Source organism: Passer montanus, unplaced genomic scaffold, assembly GCF_014805655.1.
Source record: "Passer montanus isolate IOZ18808 unplaced genomic scaffold, ASM1480565v1 scaffold113, whole genome shotgun sequence".
NCBI classification, from domain to species: Eukaryota; Metazoa; Chordata; class Aves; order Passeriformes; family Passeridae; genus Passer; species Passer montanus.
Window position 1 is genome coordinate 1488881 of NW_024357947.1, and position 20358 is coordinate 1509238.

Below are 20358 nucleotides of genomic sequence, written 5' to 3' on the forward strand. Positions count from 1 at the left end.
ATGCAATGTATGCTGTCTTCAACATCTCCTCCTTGCCACTGGAGAAGCAAATAGCTTGTGTTTTCCCTTTATATGACCATCTTCTTGTATCTTGCAGGCATATAATTTGCTATTCCTATAAGCTCTTTTTTTCAGGTAATGGTAGTGGTGCATGGCACTTTGCTTTGGAGCCAATTCCATGCTAAATATCGATGAGTAACTTAATTAGGTACTAGTAAAGGAAAGAGAGAGACTGGATTAACAAAACCAAACAGTGATGATGCCGAATGTGGACCCAAAAATGCATTTTTAAAATTCTACTTGTTTTAATGAGTAATACTTGCATGCTTTTAAAATCATTTTGTGGCTATGGCTTCCAGTCATGAAAATATATGCAATCTCATAAAATGTCTGATATTAGCATGCCTCTTCAAGTGCAAGTGAGTTGTCAATAAGACAATTAAGACAACATCAATAATACACACTGCATGTTATTATCTGCTATTTGAAATCCCAGCCTATCCAAAGATCTCTGGAAACAAAGGGTACATCCGACATTGGCAAAAACATCTCCCACAAGTGAAATATGTAATTCTGAACGTATGCAATGGCACTCCTACCTGTAAGGGAAAAAATGGATTGCTTTTAAATACAGAATAAATAACTCCTGATAATGTAAAACCTGGCTCTGTAGAAGAAATGGCTACAATAGAAAATTAGCAATCCTGTGCTTAAATCAATCGCTTCTATCACATGATCCAAGTCGATAAAAGTACTGAATAAGTGCTATCATTGACCTTAATCAGCCAACAATTGGCACACAGGGATCAGAAATCCTAGTGAGGAAATCAGTTGTCCCTAGCAGATTTTAAGGTTTGGGGGAACAGCAGACCTGCAACCTCTCATGACAGCTTTCTATCCAAACACCACCATGGTTTTAACAGGAGGAAGGAAGGACTGAAGTTAAATAAGCAAACTTCCAGCAGCCTCCTTCAGGTATAGAACTGAACAGGTGCACATAAAAGAATGCTGTGCTCCTGACGCTCTTTTTCACTCTGTAACACAGGAAATGTAGCTAAGCATACAGTGAAAACAGTCCTCAATGATTTTACATGGAAATAGGAAATAACCTATCTGGAAGTGAGGGTGATGAAAATCGTGCTGCACAATGATTAATTTGAGCTTTAATCCTGATGTCCCATTTCATCCAAAGTTGCCATTAAGCTCAAAAGGAGAAAGGACTACATAACTGGGACCTAACATTTTTATTTATCCACCTCATAAGCTGAATGTGATTTCAGATTGAACAGAATAGATTTCACTGTAACTAATGGACCAGATATATTCATACAATGTCCTTTTATTGATTTTACTTTCTTCTACCTATTGTTTGCATTTTCCTTTGAAAAAACATATAACTGTCATTATGCTGTAGACGTCCTTTACAATTCTTATATCATTCAGTACTTCTTAACAAAAAATACATGTTTTCCTACAGGATGCTTTCTAATGAAAGACTCCCCACTAGCCAAACTGGAGCCTAAATTGTTAGAACATACTGTACAATTTGGGAGAAACAGAAGAAAATTAAACCCTTTGGAATTGGTTTGTTTGGGTTTGAAATATGTGTCTTTAAAAATTTAATAAGAGGGAAAAAAATGGCTAAAGGACAGGCTTCATTTTAGACACATTCTAAACAATAAGCCTATTTATATAACTGATCACATAACGAATTTCTAGGCACTTTATGGAATGAAAAGCCTTTTGCACTGCAAAAGTCATACCGCACACAGCTTTCAAGTTTCAGAAAATAAATATTCAAAGGAATAGAGCAATAAAAAGATATTAAGTATTTTTAACCCGCACTAGTCTGAAATTTTACACAGTACCTTAAATAACCACAAAAAAATGCAAAATATCTACAAAGGATAAGTATGTGAACAAATTTAAACATACTTTCTTTGTTTACTATTTTTTTTTCACTCTTCCTTGATTTATATTGCAATATTTTGTTCCTAAGTTACGATTATGCAAAGTACAATTTGTTTTGGATGACTATTTGGAATGTTTACAATTATTTAAATACAATTTACTTAACTATTTTGAAACCAAATGATGTGTTGAATTAAAGAAGGTTCAACATTCAAATTGCTGTCATGTGCTCATTTCTCTGCAAACTGCACTGACAGCTGAGGATGGCACATTTTCATTTGCACAGGGTGCCTGGTGTTCCTACAGGTCACACTGATTTTAGAATCTTCCCACCAAGGGGCAACTGCCATGGAATGAACATCCAACTTATCTGTCAATATGGAAGCCACCAGCTGAATGTAGGCAGAGCTGAGAAGAGAAATGTAAAGCCATGCTCTTATTGATAAAACCTACACAGAACTTAAGCCACAGCTTACAAAGGCAATGATTCAGCTACCAGATTAAAAAACATTTCCAAATAACCAAATAACTTTGCATGCAAGAGCAGCCTTCAGAGATATTCACATTTATGCAGAGCCAGCTTTTGCCAAAGCAGTGATGATCTCAAGAGTTTCAGTTCCTTAACGCCACTGAGCCTGAGGGCACAAGGAAGGGACGAGGTTGATAAAGTGGGAAGCACCCACACCTAAGTATCTTTGACAGAGAAAAGCTTCCAGCAGGATCTCAACCAGGTGCAGCCACTTTCATTAGCCAAGTCTGAGATTACTCCCATGCTGACTATCAAGTCCTATGAAAATATGAATTATCTGCATGCACCACAGCAGTGCTCATCCACACGCTTTGCCACTGCTGGACATCCTCAGGATTTCAAAACTAAGCACATAATTACCAAAATTTTCCCAGAACTTAAACACACAAATACCCATCTACACTTTGTAGACTTCAGTCCTTTAGGTTGATTGTGCTGTTTAATTTCCCATTAAAAGAGAAAAAAATCTCAGTTGTACAGATGGGACAAGACAGAGTCTGGGATTTCTGAGGCATGCAGGAGAGGAGCTGTGTTAGGACTTTCATCTCTCCCTTTTGGTTTCTACTGAAATCTGTTACTTCTCTTTGTACAATCATTAACAGTCAAACTAGGATTGCTCAGACTCAAAACACAGTTACCAGCTGGAGCCCTCTGTGTAATTCCAGCTGAAATTCTTAGGACAGTTTTAGAAGTTCAGCCTTACCTGAACTCCTTAGAGTTTGGATGTATTTGTTTAAATAAAAGGAGAAGTTGAGATAAAAGGTGTAAATTCCCCATCTAAGGCAGCTATTCTTGGAACACCTTAACTCTTGGCCATGGAAACTGAGTCACATTTCAGAAGCCCCTTCCAGCATGGAACATGCAAATGCAGTTTTTGGAGAGTTCCGTGTCACTGAAGGCAAGGCTATTCCTTTAATACTCAAAGGCTTGAACTAAATACTGGCTTGCCATGAATAAACCAAGTTCAGATCCTTAATCATGTTTTCATTTCTGTGTGATGGAGCATTTCCACTGTGCTACAGAGCCTTTGGTCAGCAGGGATTCTCTGACTGCTACTGTCAAGAGTCAGGAGCTCTTCTGTCTGCAGGTGACAACCTGAGGGACTCTACACAAATCCAGGTATGGCCAAGCCAGAACTGACAGCAGGTCTGCCTGGAAGAGCATTAGAGGATGTCCTAGGGCTTGCCTGATCACCTCAAATTCAGGGGTATTTTTCTGGGTCAGAGAAGATCACAGGTGTTGCCACTGAAGAAAACCACATGTCAGCCTACCTAAGGAGAGTGTTCTCAGGATCACTGGAATGACTCAGGAACACAAATCAGCACCCTGTCCATGGGAGGATTAAAGCTGACAATCATTTCTAAGAGAAAATCTTGGTTCTAGTGAACTCCGTGGTAGAAGTTCCCATTATTCAACAGAGCCAAGATTTATTCTTGGACTATAAGGCCAATAAGGAAAACAGAAGGAAGAGTTTTACTTAATCACTCCTTATGCACTGCAATAAGGAGATGGTGGCATCCTCCCTGTTATTACCAGGGTTCATGTGAGGACAGGGACAGGATTCTTCTCTGTTTTATTTCAAACCATCTTAGGCACATCATTCTTTTCTTCCTCTTTTAATGGGAGTGCAGAAACCCTGAAATCTGGGGCCTCGCTCAGACTCTCATGGTGCCTCTTGGTGGGTCTGTCACGCAGAGGAAAACAGACTGCTCTTGCTGCCTAACCTGTGCTGTGCCCCAAGCTGCTGCAGCCCTGCATGGTTTCATGTAAGTGACATGTCACAGCCAACAGCGAGTGTGTCAGCTCCCTGACAGGCACACAACGTGTGACAGCATCCTCCAACACCACTCTCTCGGGCAGCCTCCACCCCTCAGGGACAGCGTAAACAAGACTTGGTAGCAGGGAGAGCAGGACAGCATTTTGTGGGGTTTTTCAGTGTTTCCAGTGACGTTGGAGAAGTTCCACCACAAGCGAGTGTCAAATGTCACTCATGTTTCCGCTGTCACTGCGAACATGGTACAGTGCATAAAACCCAAACGTGCTAGTTAAACCCTGTAACTCCTGAGCAGTGCCCTCCATTAAATGTAATTGCATTATCTGACAAATAATCAATGTTCAGATGACACTCAAGAGTCCTGGCTGCTAATCCTGGGCTAAAACTAACTCATATTTGCCTTCTTTCTGAAGTTTTATACTGTGCCCGTGCTTCAATATCAGCCCCAAAGGAGAAGCAGCATCACAAATAAGGTCCTGGCTTCCAATATGAATTTTCTAATAGTTCCATTAGAGAGATGAAGAACATAATCTGGTTTTGGACAAAAGAGGGCTCAGGCTTTGGCAAGCAAAATGACATAGCACCTTGTTTATATCATTAGCTATGATATTTAGCATGTTAATTTTTCATTCTGTTAGGTTTAATTCTTCAATATTTGGAACAGATCTCTTATTTTACCAGGAATTCCAATGAGAAGGGAAAGAGCAGTGACTTTGATATCAAGGTCTGCAAAGAAAATTAAAATAGCAAATATTAGTTCAACAGAACAACCTGTGAGAGTGTGAGAGCTATTTTATATGGCTGTGAGCTGCTCTGAAATTAATGTATAGAGCACAGCATTATCCTGAGACAGAATTAAAAATTTCTCTCATTCTTTCTTCATCTTCCTCAGTTGGACCTCCAAGTTGGAGCTCCCATGGTCTGCAGCCCCTACATCCCTGATGCTCCACCTCTGACACGGAATGAGCAGTGCCACTCCAGCTCCTGCCTGTCCTGGCCACTCCCCACACGTATTTCCTGTCTTCATCACCTGGGTGTGGGGGTATAAAACTCCTTCCAAGTCCCCTGCCTTCCACACTTCCTCATCTGCAGCTGGCAAGGGCTCAGCCAGGTCACCCTGGCAGGACCTGCCCCAGAGACCCAGCAGCTTCAGAGCCAGGAGTGCTCGTGGCAAAGGAGCAGCCCCATCCCCTGGGGTGTCTGAAGTCATCCTGCTGTGGGAAGGTGCTGCTGGAATGATGCCAGACAAGCCTTGGTGGAAAGAACAAGAAAATTAGAAAAATTTTCCTGCTCTTCACAAAAAAAGCATAGTTCTGTGATGTGAGCTTAATTAACATTTACATGAACACTGTATTTGTTTATATTTAATACATCTTTTTCTAAATGTAATTCAAGACCTCAGCTATTCTAAAGTATGAAAAGCAACTCTTCCTTTGAACCACATTTTTAAAGGAATTCCAACCAATTTAAAAAAACAATTATGAGACCACACATGATTTCTGAAATCACAGATTATTGATGGGAACCACAGAGATAAAAAAAGTTTTAAAAAAGAAGAAGGTAATATGGCTTATTGCAGGTTTTCAAAACACTGTAACACCTAACTCATAACCTAACTCAATTGTGTCCAGGATTTTTCACTACTTTGAGTTTTTCTAACTGCAGAAGACCCAATTCAGCACAGAAATGCTTTAGCACCTGAGATCCAGCATTAGCCAAACTACTAAAACACGTTGCAATACCACTGCTTCCACACTAACTCAGGATCAAATGCTATTCCAGAAATGCTCAGTATGAGATCAGCTGAAGCAGTGCAGGAGGACTCACAGCACTGTACCAGTAAGGTTTGGCACTGAACAGCTTTAACTGACACTCCTTACATGTATGTGAACGTCTTGTTTATAAAATCTGAAAGAGAGCTCATGAAACAAATTATATCCACAAATTATTCACAGCTGAAGGTACATACAATCCTCCCCACAAACTAAAGAATTTCTATAGGGTACAGAGAATTTTGTTAACATACAGCCTTCCTGAGAAAAATTAAGCATGTAAACCAAGGGGAAAAAAAACCCTACTGAACATAATAAAAAGATGTGACCATTCTAAAGTATTCTTACTCTTGTCATACCGCTTTCTCAAAGACAAGTACATTTATATCTTTTATAGGTGTCTTCATATCATGCAGCTGTAAGACAGCTGATAAGCATCTTATAAAATACTAAATTATTATTCAGTAATTGTTATTTACATTCTCCTTGTACACTTTGCAAACTCCACATACACCTGCTCTAGAAGGATGGGGCACCTGTGCTAAGGCAAGAAGTGTTTCAGTATGGACTTTATTCAAAGTGCAGCAAGCCCTAATAGAATAATAGGTAACTGTGTTACCTAATTGAAGAGTTTAAGTGTTGGCAGTATTGTTGATAATAAACTAATAAGTTAGAAGAGCCTTCTTGACTTAGATGTCCAGCAATCATTGGACAAAATAAGGGCTTAAGATTGTTTAGAATTAATGTTGTTCACATTTGAATACAAATTATCTTAGTAGGCTTTTGCATATTGATTGCACATTTCTATAAACCCTTTTATTTCTATAGGAATAAATGATCCCTGTTCAACATATAAAAGCTGTCGAGTGCTAAATACTGATCTTAAGGGAACACGAGTCCTAAATGGAAGTAACTGGACAGAACTAAATTCTACACTCAGCAGGTGCACATGGGAAGCACCTTGGACCCAGAACAAGGTACAAATGGCTTCCAAGCCTGGCAGAACTTCCAGTTTAACCAGGAGAACTTCCATTTTTCACACATACTTTCTGGATAATTCTGTGCAAAAAACACACACACATCTGAACAGAGCATACAAAGTGTTCAAGACACTTCCCTGCCCCTCTTTTTTTTTTTTTTTTTTTTTTTTTTTTTTATTTCAAATTAGAAGAAATTACCCAGAGGAAAAGTTGACTTCAAATCCAGTATGAAAAGACACATGGAACACTTCTCCCTCTACCTGCCAGCCCTGCTTCTCCTGCCATGCTTCCCTAGCACGGTGGCTGACCCAGAGACCCTGCCCTGCTACCTGCACACGGAGCTGGAAGCAAGCTGAAAGCCAGTGCTCCTCCCTCACTCATCTTTGGGTTGCTCTGTCGTGCCCAGCTCCACCACCAGCCTCAGAGAGAAAGGTGCAGAGATTGTTGGCATCTTGAAGGAAGAAAAAAGTGATGGGGTCTTCAAGGGTATTTTAATTATTAAATCAGAAATGATGAAATTGTGCCATGTTATTTTTAAATGACAAAACATTTGCTCCACAATATAATTAAAACCAAGAAAAGAATGCACAATTAGCAAAAGATATATGATGTGTCATAACAACAAGCAACAATAAAAATTTTCTGAAGACCTATTTGTAAATCTATATTAATAAAGGAGAAACATAAAAAGAGAAGGTTTTTACAATCTAATAGGTAGCATTTTGTTTGACTTAAGTACATGAAGCACATCTTCAAAAACCCAATCTCCCAACAGAAAATCTCATCAAAGAAAAGCACACCCCAAAATAGTCCTCATATGGTTAAAAACATCAACATATTCTGAAAAGAGATGTTTTCTTCTAAAAAAGTTACATGAATAAGTGTCATGCAGTTGAAGAACATGGACCAGCCAGACTATTTCTACAGAGGCATCAAATCTACTCTTAGATCTTTATACCAGCTACGGAGCAGGAGAATGAAAGTTGTGTTACATTACAGATTATACATGTGTAAACCAGTTTCAAATCCAGCTGGTTTTATTTGTAAATTGTAAATTTCAATACCTTTCCCAAAATGCCAGAAAAGGTCTGCATGATAATTTGTTTCTTTCCACAACAGTTATCTCATCAAATGCAAGTTCTGTCTAACTAGACGGTGGATGTGAGTTCACTGCAGAAGTTGTATTCAGGAAGCAAAAGGTTAATAGTCTGAAGTCAATGATTTAGTATCATGACATGGGTAGTAGCCAATCAACAGTTGGTGTTTGAAAGAGGCTGTGATATATTATATTTATAGAGCAGGGGGGGGTTGTGGTGATTTTTTTTTTTTTTTGCTTGCGTGACAATGATTTCACTTAAAAGAGAGAAAACTAAATTTGACTCAGCCAGCTCGCTCCTGAAAACAAGATACTGCATCAGTGACAATAACAGACCTGATCATTACAGCATTCATTAAGGTCTTCAATTAGTGAACTCAGTGGTGAGTGTTGATCATAAAAACGCTGGAAGAGTTTTTATTTGCAAGCTTGGGCCCTATGAAATTCATGTTTCTCTAAGAGAAAGGCTTTCCCTTTTCAAAGGGTACCCAAGGGGCCTCACTCACGGGGTAGGTTCATGTGGTTGCTGAGGGACACTGGATGAAGGTAGAGAGGCAGTGTAAGAAACAGCTCAGGGTGCCTGGGTAATTCCTCTCTGTTTTTGGTGGAGCAGCCCCTGGAGGGTTCAGTGCCTCCCCACACTGCCCCAGTCCACATATCCATAAAGCAGTCATCAATATTCACAAATTCAGGCCATCCCTAGAAGAGCCTTTTTCTACTTAAACTGTAAAGCAAAATAAATTAAAATTCAAACTAACTCAACATTCACCACAAGCACCTTTTTTAAACAGAATCTAAGAGTTTTGATGCAAAGGGTAACTGTCAGCCAATATTTTACTCTTAGGATTTTATTACAGTTAACCTTCCAAGGATCTGACTTCATATATTCTCCATATGTGAGATTTCTATAGGTGCCAGCTGCAATAAAGGTATTTAAGGGTTGCAGACATATCCCCAGATTCACCTCAGCTGTAGCAATCTCACAGCATTAACAGATTAGAAATCAACTCAGAGAAGTTCTAAATGATGAAGACTGCTTAAACCAACTTATAACAGGTATTTAGACACAGGTGGAAGATATGACCCCAAACTCTTGAGTCAACTGCAAGGTGCTCATGATTTCCAAGGACTTTGAACCAGCTGCAAAGAAACAGTCAAGCTAGAATTTTTTATACTTTGTGACAGAGGACAGTAGTAGTATCTTATCTGTACCTTGTAAGTATATATAAAAATAGAGTATAATCTTAAAATCAAATTAGAGCCACACCATTGATGTAGTTTAGGTCTTGTAAAAATCAAAATCACACAAAAATTGAAGACCAATAAAAATGTTTCCATGGTTCTTTTTTTAATCCCATTGAAAACAATTTTTCGTTGTAAACATTTTTGCTAGCCAAGCACTGCAGCATTGTGCAACTGCATGACAGCCAAAGAGAAACTGATGAAAAGCTGACTAGATTGATTTCATTTTTCCAACCGAAGTGAAATACGTAAAAGGAAATAACAAAATGGTGAAGTTATTTTTACATATAAAAAATGTCCACATTTAATAAACTCACATGGAAACTGCACAGCCAATGGTAATGCTTTTAAAATAGATCTACAGATCCCTTCAGTTCTGCATGGAAACAAAGGCAGGAGCGGGTTTCTGCAGCACCTTTCCCCTTCCTCAGGGAGCACAGAAACACCCTCTCTGCTGAAGTCAGACCTGAGCCATTCCCTCTCCCCCCGTGACCTCCCAGTTTCTGTGTAGAAGTGTGGCAGGGGGTTACTACTGGAACTCAGAGCTATATTTATTCCCTTGGCTCCCATCCATCACTGTTGCAGAGCAGCCAGGAGGGGAACCAACCAATACAGCATGGATTCTGCCAGAGTTGTGCTGCCAGACAAGTTAAGAATGAAAGACAGAGGAAACAGAAGCTATCAAAATGAGTATTTCTATCTCTAAGAAAAGAAGGATTTCCTCCCTTTGTGGATTCCCCTTCGACAGATTAAGACATTTTTTCTCTGCTTTTTAAGAGATCCTGACAGAGAAATCTGCCAGTTTCATAGATCTCCTCTGAGAGGAGGTTCTTCTTGAGAGAAGTAACAAGTGCAGTATCCCTTGCATCTCTCAGGCTTTGTTGGTATTTACACAGCATTTCTTTCCTCCTCCCAGTACTCCCAGAGAGCCATCCACAGCGAGCTCTGTGCTGCACAAGGTCCAAGGCAGTACTAGGAGAAAGGGTTAATGTTCCACCCATCACACCTCCTAGAGCCACTCTCTCAGTGCTCAGGGGCATGTAAGAATATTGAGTTCAAATACACAATCCACCCAACAAAAATAATGGCAACAAAACTCCATTTTGAGATGAAAATTTTTGGATTATAAAGACGCACTCCATCCCCAACTACTTTTATAACAGCTGAATTGTGAACTATGCAAGAAAGAATTTTTCAGTATCGCGAATACTTTGAAGATTTCCGAATTTCCTTTTGTTCTCCTCTGGGACTAACCTGATACCTATTGCAATTTTTCAAAAGGAAAAGCCAGCAAGACAACAGTAAGAATATGAGACCGCTCTCACCATGTCACACTCAGGAGTGCAAGGCTGCAAGACTCTGCCACAGAAACCAGTTGGGTTCAGTCTCTCACATCACACTGGAGTGCCCAAGCCAAGAGTCAGTTCTCTTCTGACCCACTGAATAATTAAATGATTATTCAAATTGGAATAGCCTGAAGCAGGAACTTAAAAAGAAGAGCCAAAGTGTGTTTTTAAAGCACTCACCTGGGATGCGAGAAACTTGATTTGAAAAAGCTGACTTAAATCAGATAGAGAGGAACGATCTGAATCCAGCTCTCCAGTGACCCAGGTGCATTCCATAATCACCAGTTCATAATGAAGTGCAGAGATGCAACTCTTTCATTTTGAGCAGAAATTCAATTGTGGACCTGAGAAATCCTTCAAAGATGCAGCATGTTGATGCAAACTAATGAACTGGTATTTTTCAACTGCAATAAGAAAATGGCAGCTAGTTCTGGCCAGAAACTGTACTCCTATATTTGGAAAGCCCCTAGCATGCCAAAGATACTACCAAACAAACAAAAGACTAAAATTCTAATCCAGAAGTTGTTTTGGGTTTCCTATTGCTCATTTATCTCATAGCATGTCCATTTATGCAGGCACAGGCATATAGCTTTGTGTGCTCAAGCAAAAAAAAAAAAAAAAAAGGAAATATGCTTGAACGTTTGATCTTTAAAACAGTAAAGAATATTTCAAAATAGCCAAGCTATTTTAAGAGGCATTTTATGGTAAAATCCAAAGGAGGGAGTAGTTAGAGCAGTGGAGGTTGTTCAGTCTGTATAATGGTACTAATAATGATACTGGGTTAACTTCTACTAGTTATTTTATTAGCCCTAGGAGGAATGATACTCCTATGGCAAAATCTCAATGAATCAATGAAGAGCAGTTATTTTAAAAAGGTAATAAATAGTCATTTTATTGCACGATTCAGTTTTGGGTTGCCTATAATCTTTGCATTTTTTTAACTCAAAAAGTTGGATTCAATTTTGTACGTGAAATGATGAAAGGAGAAAAAGTTTGATCAGGAAACAGTGGAGCTGCACATTGTACTTACAGTGAAATTAAGAAACACATGCATTTCACCAGGTAAGGAAAGGAACTTTTATCCACTGACTCAGTCATACCCAGACAGAAATAACAAAAGCAAAATTGAATCCTAGAAATCACATCAAAATAAATTAAAATTTTGCTAAATATTATGACTTTTCTGTGAGAAGAGAGATTCATAATTTTCCTGAAAATGCAGGATGTATTCCAATGAAATGAAGTTAAAAATTACTTGAAGCAGCAATTTCAAAACTAGTTCTGCTTTCCAACATTGAGTCAACCCTCAACATTCAATAACCTCAAAGTCCCAGTGGAGACTGGAACTCATAACAGTGTTCATGCAAACCTTGGAGAAACAAAGGTGTTTAAAAAATAAAAACAAAAAGAGCATGTGTATGTGAGTAGTTTTTTTTTTCAAAATATGATATATCATATTTTGATATGATGAAACTAGGGCACACACCTGTCAAAAATCCTTGGCCACTAGAGTAGAAGGCAGCTTCTACTTCTCCTGTCAATTACAAACTAATGCCAGAGAAGAAAAGGTTTCTCCCTAATTCACTTGCTCAACACTTCACTATCACACCATTCCCTTGAGTAAAACTGTTTCCAAAACTAAAATGCTGCTCTGTCCTGTTCTAAGATTTCAGTGGACCCCTGAAGAAACCAATCTAGGGAACAATTTTTAGGAAATCCACATGAAAATTAAAAGTAGCTCATCCATACAGAGCTACCAAAAGAAATGTTAGGAGACGAACATCCAGCCCACCATGTCAGCATTTGTTAATAGAAACCTGACTTTACACCTCCTTGCTTTCTTCACCCAAGCTCTCACATGCTCTTTCTCAAGAAACAAACATAGGTTTCCCTTGAACTCATTTATCCTTCCCTTGCTGATAATTTATTCCATATGTACTAAGCTTGGAGTTATTCTACCTGAATTTCCATATTCACCCAGGTTTCTCTAAAGTTTTGATTAAAGAGACCCATCTCCATCTATCTGTATCTACCACTGGTATTCCAATGATGAGATTGATGGTATCAATGCTTGCAAAATCTATGGAGGCCAGCTTATAAGACTGAAATAAAAGAACATTAATACTGCATGCCATCATTTAGAAAAATAAATTTAATGCCAGGCTGGCAACCTAACACAGTGCTGTGACATGGGTTACCAGGGCTAATTCCCAGATCAGCAGGGGCCAGGACTATGAAGGAAGCACAACACACAACCCTGTAGTGACCAAGTTGACTGTGGTACTTGATAGCAACCCCTTTGTAGCATTGATAAGCTCAACAGGTCTCCCATCCTCCTCAAAAAGAACCACAGTGACTGTGGCAGAATATCCCAAAGGCATAAAAAAGGAGGAAAAGGTTCCAAGAGCACTTATTAAAAAGAAAAAAAAAAGTAAAGAAACTATAACAAAATTCACATACAGGCTGAAACAAGCTTATCATAATGGGAAGAATAGGACAGTCCTGTGCCCCTTTGCACCACAGCACCCTGAACCTCCTAAGGCTGATGACAGGAACAGTCTCCAGTACATCCCAGGCTGTCCCAAGGCAGAGTAGTGGCCACAGGTGGCCCATATTGGCCCCTGCCACCAACCTCCCCTGCACCCCTCTTGGGAGTGAAAATCAGCTCATACTCTCCTTTTTCTTTCCCTTTCTGGCTTCTGCTCTTCACAAAACTGACAAATTTTCCCAAGCAGCCTTTCCCTGGCACTGTGGTACCCACTTGGGATAACCCCTGCCTGATCTCCCCTCCTCCTGGCAAGCACTGGCTCCCTCTGGGAGCCCGAGATTCCTACAGCTGGACAGTTCAACACTCATGCAGGCAAAATGAGCTGCTGGTTTGAAGAAGCTCTGTTGCTTGCCCCATGCCATGGGAATGAAGCCATCATCATTATTTTCAGGCACTGCTACCTGCAGATCTGTCTGTGAATGTCCTACCAGGATCGGCAGCGCTGCTTTTTCCACAACATGGCAAATACTCAAAAGGAATTACCTAATTCTGCTTTTGGTTATGTGAGTCTCAAATACTGCAATGCACAATGGAGGAAAGATCAGATATTGAGGCTCCTGTGGCTATTTTAGTTCTGTTTTCCTCATCTGTGTTTAAAAGACAGTCAGATTATAACAAAATTGTTTGTCTTTAATATAGTTCAACTTGACCCGATGAACCCATCTCTTTAGAAAACAATCTCACATGGAGTATTTAGATTAAGAACTGTAAAAAACAGTGAGTTCAAAATACTTTCAAGGACCCGTCTTACAATTTTTAAAAAAACACAGACAACTAGACTAATTATAATTACTCCTCTATAATTCTTTTGCCTTTTTGATGCATCTGGTTATCTAGTAAGATGCACCTGAAAATTAGAGCAAATTTAAATTTAAGGGAAAGGTGCCAAATTCAGAATACTGGGAGAATCCTACGTCTGGGAGCATATTTTGTGACAGCTTTGGTGCAGTTGGGCAGAGGCAGCCCAAATCCTCCTTCACTACCCTATTCCCCTGCCTCTTTCCTGATCAGGATCTCTGCTGTCCCTGAAAGATGCTTCAAATCTCTCCCTCAGTGCTTGGCTTCGTTGCTTAACCTGCCAATATGAGTGAAAATGTCACAGCAGTTACTGTGATCCACTCAGATTTAGGCAGACGCTCCCCGGTTATTTCACGTTAAACATCTATCGGATCATTCCAATTTTTTCTTGTCTCCAGCCAAGGGCAGATTCTGATCAGTGCCTTGGTCCAAGAAAGTTCATACTCCATATTCGGCCACACAACTGGAAGTCAGAACCACACAGCTGTACAATAACCCTGAGATCAGCCAGTTAAGCATCACAATTATTTTACTTTTACATATTTGCTTTCAGTAGCTCATCCTTTTTTTTCCTCTTCCACAAATATCTGTGTCTGGAGTTTCTTGACTAGAGAAATTCGGATTTCCATCTACAGTTGCCAGAAATAAGTTTATTCATGTTTCTATAAAAGATAGAGTATGTATTCTATTTTTTCATCTTTGTTGTCTTTCCCTGCATCCAAATTGCTTGCAACTCAGGGAAATGCAAGGTATGAAAGAGAGGACAGAAAAATAGTTTTTCAAGATCACACTGTTTTCAGCATTTTGAGGAGCTGATATACATCTCTTCAGGTATCTGAGAGAAATTCAGAGATTAAAATTTAGATTTGCTTACAATCTTATTAAAGTACACTAAATCAGAAGATTAAAATTCTCTATTTGTCCACACACTCAAACTATAAAATAAATCTGTCTATGGCTTTAGTTCCCATTTTCATAAAATTCATATAAATCATGTCTCTTTTTTTTTTCTTTTTTTCTTTTTTTTTTTTTTTCTTTTTTTTTTTTTATATAAATCATGTCTCTTTTTTTTCCTTTTTTTTTTTTTTTTTTTTTTTTAGTCAAGGCACTCTAAAAACACCTGTGCAATTCAAAGTCAACTTTAAGCAAAAATCAACATTTGGAAAAATTACTTCTTACTGATTTCCCTACACTTGATGAAACTTGTGCTTCCCAGGGAATAAGTGCAGCCCATTTTAATGGACTAGTGGATTTTCTACATCTGTTCTAATGCAAATCTCTTTGGTCACCTAAGGCTCCATGGTGGGTAAACAACCTAATGTGTCAGCTTTCTGTGCTGAAGATCACAATTTCTGATCTCAGCACTGTCTTCATTGCTGCAAGCAAAACAGTGGTACTGATGTTGCAACTTACAGGCTACTCTCTTCTGATAATGAATGGGTTGGGTTATTGGCCTCTGGCATGGACAAAAATATGACAATCAGCCTCTTCATTATATAAAAGTCTACAGTGAAGACAGTGCCAGACAACTTGCTGACTATTAGAGCTTAAATATGTTCAGAAGTCAAAAAGCCCGTAGAACGATTCTTTTTCCTTCTTTTCCATTAATAAGGACATAGTCAATTTATCCAAAGAGTTTTAATACAGTGTTTCCAGCAAAGCAACTTGTATCTTCAGGAAATCATTTGCAAAACACAGCTTTAGCCTGCAAATACTTCACGTTCATTCCCTGCAAAAGTAACAGAGAGGCTGACCTTTCTTACATCTCCAGTTGTTAATTGTCATCATCGTAACAGCACATGAAAACAAAGTTAAGTCACTGGCACTTTAAAAACCCCATCATATTAAATCTCATTTACCTGCAGGGATAGAAATTCAGAGTCAGGAGCAAAATCTGAAGGCAGAGCAGACATGAGAAAGTGCAACCAGTCGCAGGGTTTAGCAACTGTACCGAGACTCTTCTAGTGCACGTTCTGAAACAGCAATCAAATCTCTCAGCACTTGGTATCAAACTGGAAACATTTTTCTTCTAAAACATTCTCTAAACTTTAAACAACTCATTTATGATCCATTTCTTATGAAGATTAACAGCACATCCACTAGAAGATTAACTGAAAATAAAATTTAAAAAAAAAAAAAGGATAACAGAAAGGGTAAAACAGCCAGACTAGGACAAACAACTCAAGCTATTTACAAATATTTTTATAATGACTAGAAATCATAGAGCCCTCTTTAACTGCCTAACTTTAAAAACAATAACAAAAAAAAATAAAAACCAAACAAGCCAAAAAATGCATCATCTGTTGACTGAACACAGGGCCTGATTTTCAAAGCTGCTGAGCACCCACAACTCCATCTGAAGTCAGTGGAAGTGATGAATGCTCAGCAGCTCTGCAAATCAGGCCCAAACTGTCGAGGGGTCTGCTGGCAGCCTAAAAGAAGTGGTGTTTAGAGGAGGGGGTTTGTTGCAGAATTGAGCAGGTTCAAAGTAATCTGTCAAAGAAGTGCTGCTACATTCATGAGTCGTAAAGCTAGCTGGCTCCCAGCTATGGGAAAAAAGTTAATTCATAGGGCTCGTAGGGCTTGCATTTGTCAAGGAGCAGGACGTCAATGCTATCATTATCAGGCAAATCAGCCAGGCGTTTAATGGTAGAATCAGGAGACATTTGCTCTCCACTATCAGAATGACATCATAACTAAAGCAGCCTTCGGCGAGGGGGGAGAGCCGGGGCAGGGCTGGGGCTGCACGCAGACTTTGCACTTCTGCCCGGCTCGCCCCACCGATGGCTGCTCCCCTTCCCCAGCGGGCAACTTCCAGCTCTCAGCTGCCTGCCCTCCACAACTTTGCCTCGCAGCATCCGAAACGCCAGCGTCTGATTGCACAAAATACTTCTAAACCTGCCCGATCCAAAACTGCAACATTGCAAGCCAGCCACTCGGTTAGGAAGGGATGGGGTTTACACAGAAGCTACAAATTCACCCTAAAAATTGCTGGTATTTTTAATTACTTCAGTCATCTTCATCCTCCATCAAATGGGGGGGTTACATACACGTTAAAAAGCTAGTTGCCTCTCTGATTTAAGAAGTAACAGCTTAGGTAACTTAGTCGATTTTTTAAGCATACACAAACACATACACAAACAATCTTTGAATATTCTGACATATTTAGTGATGATCTATTCGATGACCAGAAATATAACTGCAACACACATTTCCCTTCCACAGTAGCCATAATTATACAAGTCAAACAGCACAAATTACAAACTGTTAATCTATTTTCTTTTAAAACATCACTACAGGTACACAGGCATGGTACAAAAGCCTCACCTTGTATAACAACTGTGAGGGAAAAAGTTATGAAAGCAGACAGAAAACCTAAAATCCCTGAGGCTACAAAAAAATCTCGCTATTGAGAAACAACCCAAGAGACCACATAGGGAATGTACAGCTTTCAGAAGCACTTCTCATCTTATTTGCACTTAACCTATTGATGTACTTATGCAGGTCACTTACTTTTCGGATATGTTTGAACCCTTTATAACCATGCAGATCGCCGCGGTTTTCACTTGGGCTTTTGTTTTTTTGGTTTTGTTTGGGTTTTTGCAAACAAGTTTCATTTAAAAAAGATCCAATTATGCAAATCTGCTCCCGGATAGGTAGTGAATATTCAATATGATGGTGATACTGTAATAGTTCAATGCAACGCACTGTACTGGACAGATTTATGAGGCAACGTCACTACTACGCTCTGGTCCTCGCTGAAGCATCTTGAAGTTAATTAAAGCTGCAATGTCCACTTTTCCAGCCACCCTCCTCATTCAGGTTTACTATTTCAACATCAAACCACCGAGGGGGCCTCCCCCCTCTCTCCGTACATTTAAGCAGCCTTCCACAGTCAATGAACAATGAACAAAGATTTGAGCGATGGGGGGGCGGGGGGGAGAGGGAAAAAAAATCTCCAAAAAATCAAATCCGGTTTAAATAAGTAAAAATATAGTTTCTAATATTAAACTAGAAAAGAAAACATTCTTCTCCAAGCGAACGTGCAGAGGCGCTTAGCCAACCCCTTCAGAAAGGGTCTAAAAGCAGCCAGTCCTTTTTATTTCGAGCAGTGAATGAGCCCAAACAAGGCTTCTAAACTTAATTATGACACTTAAAATAGTCTTTTTCCACAGAAGCGGGCGGCTCGCCGCCGCTATCTGTATCAGCCGGGCACATCAGCTCAGCAAACACGGCCCCTGTTGGATTTATTTTAAACTGCACGGGGGGGCGGGGGGCGGCGAGGGAATGCACAGCCCCGCAGAGCGCTCCCGCCGCGGGCGGCCGGGCAGCCGCGCCCCGCGCCCGCCCTGCCCCGCGCCCGCACCGGGCGCCGGCACCGCGGCCGCGCCGGGGCACGCCGGCAACTAACTTTTCGGATGGAGCCCGTGCGAGCCGCCCCGCGGGAGCCGCGGACCCTCCGATAAACAGCATAAATCTTCGCGACCTTTTATTCTGCGTTGAAGTTCACAGGCGGCAGCGCTCCCCCAACCCCTCTCTCTCTCTCTCTCACACACACACATACACACATATATATAAAGTATTTGCAAAACTGCAACAGATGGGCGCATTAAAATCTGGATTCTTTCCTACACAGCATCAAAGAATCTCTCCTTCCTCCCCCCCTCCCGCTAATCCCGCCGCCGGCCCGGTGCCCCCCCGCCTCCCGGCCGCGCAGCCCCGCGCAGCCCCCGCGCCGGAGAGCGGGGCCGCTGCCCCGCGCAGGCTGCGGCGCCCCCGCGGCCCTCCGCGCCGCCAGGAAGGTGATGCTCCCCCCACCTCCCCGCCGGGGATTGCCATTTAAGTTTCCTCCTTAACCTGTTACTTTCTCCGGGCGCTGACAAAAGCCCCGGCGGCGGGCTGGCAGGTGCCTCCCCGCTCCCCGCGGCGCCGCCGGGCGCGCTCCGCTCCCCCCGAAAGGGCTGAGACCTGGCCTGACATTTAGTGCCTACTTGAATGTCACAACGCTCCTCGCAGCATTATGCACGGCTCCTATTCATAAGAGGTCGATTAGAGCACAAAATGGCAGGTCTCTTAGGCACTTGAATCTCACAAGTTTGACACATGGTATGCATCAGCTAACTTTGATTAAAAAAAAAAAAAAAAAAAAAAAGGAGAGGGGGGGAGTTTACAAATTACACCACGATTAGCCGGGATCCTAACGGGGGAGGGAGGGAGGAAAGGGGGGGGCCCGCGTTTAAAGTCACTTCGGCAAAGTTTGCTCCGCAGCAACCCTTTAAAACAAAAAGTTTCTGGGCAAGTTAAGGGCAGGGTCGGTGCGGGCTGGGGCCGGCGGCGGGCGGCCCCCGGGCAGCGCCGCGGCCGCCGCCGGCACTCGCCTCCCCTCGCCTCGCCCGCCCGCTCCTTTTTTGTAAAGTAACGGTTTTAAAAGAAACGAGAGAGAAAGAGGAAAAACGTAGGGTTTTCTTCAGGCTAAGTTCTATAGCGCCATTCAATGGCTTCTCCGCTCCTTTCATTATTTTCTGCTTTTCCCCTGACAGCCCTGCTTGCAAACGTCACTGCTATGGATATTTAATTATACTGTATTTTTTTAATCACGGTGGAAAACGCAGGCCCCATTGCCATGATTAAAAAGAAATAAAAAACAAAAACATACTCCGGACTGACTTTGGAGCCTCTTTGATGGCTCACGGGAGCCTCCCGGATCCTCAAAAACCCCCTTTTTACCTTTGTCTTTCTTACCTTAAAATTTAAAGCAAAGCGTAGAAGAAACTCCCGCACGTAAACGGAGCGTTGTAAAAGATTGTGTTCAATGAATAATGAAGCATGTCCACATGATTGACTTGATCATTTTCTTGTGCGGAGGGGGAAAAGTGCGGCGCGGGGCTGCCGCGGCCGCCCGCTCCGGGTAGCCCTCCCAACTGCTTCCAGCACATCCCGAGCAAAGAGCGCTTTATTTTAATCTGTCTCTTTTCAGAATAACCCCCTTCATTGATACTGATCACCCAACATCACAAGACATCCCCATCTCTCAGCGTGGACTCCCCCTATCTGGTAGGTGAAATGCATTGTACCATTAAAAAAGCACTCCATTGTCGTCTTGGCATAATTCACAGCAACTAGATAGGTCTTGCGGCATTTAGCTTTGATGAGCCAAAAGCTGAACCCTTGATATAATAATCTACAAAGAATGGTCTGTGATCGTCCATTTTTTCTCCCTGTCTAGCAACTAAGAAACCATTTAACACGGCGCAGCTTGGTCGTGACCTTGAGCGCGTGTAAACACCCCGAGGAGCCCGCGCCGCTCCGCAGCCCCCCGGCCAGCGCCGCTGCCCGCGCCCCGCGCAGCCCCCGCGCCCGCG

General features: G+C 41.2%; 1 protein-coding gene across 2 annotated transcripts in view; it reads right to left on the reverse strand.

Annotated features, from left to right (window-relative positions):
- ZNF536 (zinc finger protein 536) overlaps window positions 1–20037 on the reverse strand; it is a 344241-nt gene extending 324204 nt beyond the window's left edge. The window contains exon 1 of one of the 2 annotated variants that reach the window (XM_039696586.1): window positions 19739–20037. The gene's annotated coding sequence lies outside the window, so the exon portion shown is untranslated. Of the gene's footprint in view, window positions 1–18853; window positions 18936–19738 lie in introns of those variants that run through there. The other variant, XM_039696577.1, reaches the window with a different exon arrangement.
- Window positions 20038–20358: the final 321 nt, after the last annotated feature.